The sequence below is a fragment of the Mus musculus genome, chromosome 9 (genome assembly GCF_000001635.26).
Source record: "Mus musculus strain C57BL/6J chromosome 9, GRCm38.p6 C57BL/6J".
Classification (NCBI taxonomy): domain Eukaryota; kingdom Metazoa; phylum Chordata; class Mammalia; order Rodentia; family Muridae; genus Mus; species Mus musculus.
In genome coordinates, this window is record NC_000075.6 from 71,370,625 (window position 1) to 71,375,231 (window position 4,607).

At 45.2% G+C, this 4,607-nt stretch overlaps 1 long non-coding RNA gene across 1 annotated transcript; it reads right to left on the bottom strand.

The window, feature by feature from the left end:
- Positions 1–629: 629 nt before the first annotated feature.
- Positions 630–2,746, bottom strand: Gm32769. The gene is made up of 5 exons (XR_379614.2): positions 2,599–2,746; positions 2,146–2,391; positions 1,852–1,921; positions 1,281–1,394; positions 630–946 (listed from the first exon to the last, which is right to left on the bottom strand). It is a non-coding gene; the product is annotated as a predicted gene, 32769 (long non-coding RNA).
- Positions 2,747–4,607: the final 1,861 nt, after the last annotated feature.

Consider the following 4,607-nt stretch of genomic DNA (forward strand, 5'->3'; position numbering starts at 1 on the left):
TAACACTTGGTCTTGCTTTCTAATTTCATCTACTCACAGCCAACTATAGTCTAAAATCATTTGTAAAAAAAACAAATAAATGCCGGGCAGTGGTGGCGCACACCTTTAATCCTAGCACTTGGGAGGCAAAGGCAGGAGGATTTCTGAGTTTGAGGCCAGCCTGGGCTACAGAGTGAGTTTCAGGACAGCCAGGGCTACACAGAGAAACCCTGTCTCGAAAAACCAGAAAGCAAAACAAAACGAAAAACAAATAAACAAAAACCAAACTTCTATGTGCAAACAATTCATATATTTCTAATAACTTCCATTACAGCACAATGACATAATTGCATGATTGGGTTGAGTTGTGCATCTGTCTGTGCCATATATATGGTTCTAAGCATGTATGTCTATCAAACACTACAGCAGATATACTTGGAGAGCTCGGCACTACTAGGCATCCATGGAGTAGCTTGGAACCCATCCCTTGAGGGTCATGACACTGCAAAAAGGAGAGAGAAGGAAAGAGAGGAGGGGATAGGGAGGGAGAGGGGAAGGGGAGGGGAGGGGGAGAGGAGACGGAGGAGAGGGAGAGGGAGAGGGAAAAAGAGAGGGAGAGGGGGAAGTAGAGGGGGAAGGAGAGGGGGAAGGAGAGGTGGAAGGAGAGAGGGAGGAGAGGGGGAGGGAGAGAGAGCCTCTGACGCTCTGATGGTCACTGATCTTTTCATCCTTCCTTCCTCCTCAGGAAACCAGAGTCCTAGGAGGAGCAGCAGATAGGTCAGCGCTGCTCTCAGCTGTGGCCAGAGAAGCTCCTTTCTGCAGCGGGCAGCAGTCAGTGCAGAGACTCACAGCTGGCTGAGCACTGAGGACAAGTGTCTGTGGAGTGCTCAGTCCTAAATGCGACATCTATCTCAACCACTCCCAGGTTCGGAAAACAGTGGAAGTGGGGACAGAAAGAGTGTAAGACCTGGAGGATGGGAAAGTGTTCTGTGAAATGCTGTCTTCTGGACTGGACCTGGCCAGCCATTGCTCTCACAGATTCACAGACACAAGGCAAGGCCAGTCAGCGTCCCAGTGGCAACACTGGCTGGACTCAGAGGGGCACAAAAGGGAAAGAGTTAGGGAGGACATGTTTGTGTTCAGGGTATCAGAGAGGAGTGGGAGGGTGGAGGTGAGGGTGGGTATGAGCAAGGTACAATGTATTCCTGTGTCGTCAAAGAATAAATAAAAACTATCTCTAAATCAACAACAACAAAAACCCCAAACAAACAAAGAAAGAAAAAAGAAGGAAGTGGCACAACCTGCACTTGTCAGGAAGCCAAATGTAAAAGGCTGTTGTTTTTTCTGTTTCCATTGTTCAGGTAAAAACGAGACTTTCATGGGTTACAGGTCCTTTTGATGTCCTTCTGATGTCTCTGCATAAAAGTTAAATATTCACATTTGCATTTTAAAATGGCATTTCCTGATATAAAGACGATTGAAAAACCTGTGCTAATAATAATTAAGTTATAGTGATATAGAATAGCAATGGGAACACAGGAGAAACTGCAGAAGGCGGGGGGGGGGGGGAGGCAGGCAGGGGGAGGACAGCAGGGAGGAGGCAGGCAGAGGGAGGACAGCAAAGAGGAGGCAGGCAGGGGGAGGACAGCAGGAAGGAGGCAGGCAGGGGGAGGGCAGCAGGGAGGAGGCAGGCAGGGGGAAGGAGGAGTCAGGTAGGAGGACGGTGGGGGTGAGGAGTTAGGGAGGCCTCCTGTCTTAGAACTTTCAGTGGCCCTATTCCTTCTGCTTCTCAACAAAGAGGATGGGGGGCAGACTCCTCATTTTCATTTCGTATCGTGACCTGAAAAGTTTTGTGGGCAGCCTTGGCCTTACCTCAACTTTGCTTCCCTGGGAAACTCCTCCCTTTGCCATTCATTCATTGAAGCCATTCCTCAGTGTGTGACTGAAAAAAAAAAAAGTTCTATTCTTATTCTTCAAACTCCATTCACAAGGTTCATCTCTGACACTTCGGTCCTTACTCCTTCCAGGGTCCATCCTCTGTGTCCCCAGCAAGGGTCAGTGAAGCTCTTAGCACACCCATCCCATTTGCATAGCAGGTGTCAGAGAGGCTTCTGAGAGGCAGGCCAGCTGGGTTCCCGTTTGTCTTCTGTTCATCCCCCCACATACCTGACCTCGTTGTCTAGAGCAACAGCAGGGCCTGTGAGCAAGTCTGGCTCCTCTGAGGATGTGTTATCATCTGGTGGTTGTCCTTCCTTAGGTGCCAGTGAGAACTGGCTCATCTCCCACTGACTCCAGCCACAGGCCACCAGTGAGGCCCACACACTTAGGACTTGCCTCTATGTAACTATCTCTTCCATGTTGCCAGGTGTGTCACTTCCCCAGTGGTCAGCTGTCAACTTCCTTAAGTACATCCTACAAGATGAGAAGGGGGCTGATGGGAGCCACTGGGGTACGACTGCTCTCCTCATGGTGAGTAGGTGAGGGAGTGCCCATTTTGGTGGCTTTACTTACAGAAACCACACTAAATGTCATGCCCCAAACAGACGAGTAAGTGGGGTTGGAGAGGAGAAAGGAGAGCACACAGAAGCTATAATTAAAGACAACAAGGCTATAACTGACCAGTCCAAGATGGCTCTCTTCATTTCCCAGGACAACAGCCGTAAGCCCAGTTGTGTTGCCCTTAACTTTGGAAGATTCTGAAGTTGAACACTTTTATGTAGCCCCTTTGAGGGTTTCCCTGGGCAGACAGTTCATACATTTCACCATACTGGCAGGCCTGTAACACAAAAAGGCCAGTAGCCGTCAGTGTCTCATAACTGTCAAAGTGGCATAGTGACATACTGGGGTCCTGGGATTAAACCTTTGATTCAGAACTTAAAAATGTACAATCTCAAGCCAGTGACTTTCCTGTCTCCTGGGACTATAGTCCACTGTAAGAAATTGAAACAGTACCTATCTCTCCAAGGACTCTCTTCCATTGATATGCAAGTTTACACATCGGGGCTGGGCAGCTGGTTCAGTGGGTAAGGTGCTTGCTATGAGGACCTAAATTCAGATTCCACGGCACCCACATAGAAACTTGGGTGAGGGTGGGAGTGTTGACAATCTCAGTGCTGGTAGAGACAGGTGGATTCTGGGTGCTCCCTAGCTAGGTAGCATAGCCAAAAGGGCAAACTCAGGCTCAGTGAGAAACCTCTATCATGAAGGAGGGATGTGGAGAAAAGCCCTTGATAACATGCTCTGGGATCCACATCCAAACACATGGGTGAGTGCACACAAGAAAAGGAGAGGGGGAGACAGCTGTACATATACCCTATGTGCCAGTGTTACTTTCCCCTGTTCTCTGCACTTGACTATTTTTCCTCTGGTTTTTATGAATTGTTAATCACATGTAGTTATTGTGTGCAATACACAGCTCATCTGTTACAATTTATGTTTATAATACATTTCACGGTTATATATGCAACAAAGTGGCAATGGAAATGGACCTGTAATTCCCTTTTCTAATGTGACCTTCTCTTTCCCACTGTCTAATCTTTAATTCAACAACCTATCTACACACAACTCTGCTTCCTGCATTGATTCCCCACTTGAAAATGAAATCGTAATTTCCTTACATATATAGCATTATGAGACTTTATGAGTTAATGTCCTAGGATGTATCTGGCTCCTTACAATAAATTCCAATTCATTAAAACTGAAGAAGACATCTTTATTTTTCTTTTCCCTTTTGAATAATTTCCTTAGAAACATACCTCGATATAGCAGTGTTCTCAAAGGCTGTGTATTACCATGCTTGATGTGTGAGTCCCAATTGCCTTTGTAGAGAATTCAATCAATTTCCACTGCTTGGGCACTTTAGGCATGTGACTAATTTCACTCTGCCCTATTCCACTCCAGAAATCATTTTAAGTTTTTAATTTAATTTTACTCATGAATTGGTGCCTTTCCTTTCCTTAACTTGCATTAACTGTTCTCACTCTTGGCAAAGTCAAACACAAAACAATTAATACTACAAGGTTAGTGATCCATGAGGAAACCATGTTCTCTTTCCCACACATCTGATCTTTCTAATGCTTTCATAGATATTAATTCCTGGTCTTAATTCCTTTTCGTTTCTTTTCCTTCTCTTTCATTTGTAATTTCTTATAAAATTAACATTGGTTATAAAGATAACCATTTGGATGAAAAATAGTTTTAAATGAATAAAAAGCATTCACTACACATCAATACTTGGGATTTAATATTCTTTGTTCTTTCTCTTCTAAAATAGTCAGATGTATTAAGGAGAATTTTCAGGGGCTGGAGTCATTTTTAGATGGTTTGGAGTTTAAGACCATTTACTCAGGGGTGCTCACATGTAGGGCAGCTTACAAGTTCCTGTAACTCCAGGTCTAGGATGCCCTCTTTTGACTCCCATGGGCACTTGCATTCATGAGCATACACCCACAGACACACACACACACACAAATAAAAATAAAACAAGAAAAGGAAGATTTTATTCGATTGCAAAGATGATGCCTATCTATCGGCACAGTATTCCACCGTGTAGATCCTGAGTTCTCTGCGGTCCATTCGTGGCCCCTGGGATAGGTTTGGTTTTAACACTGTAGTCTTAGATCTGCATC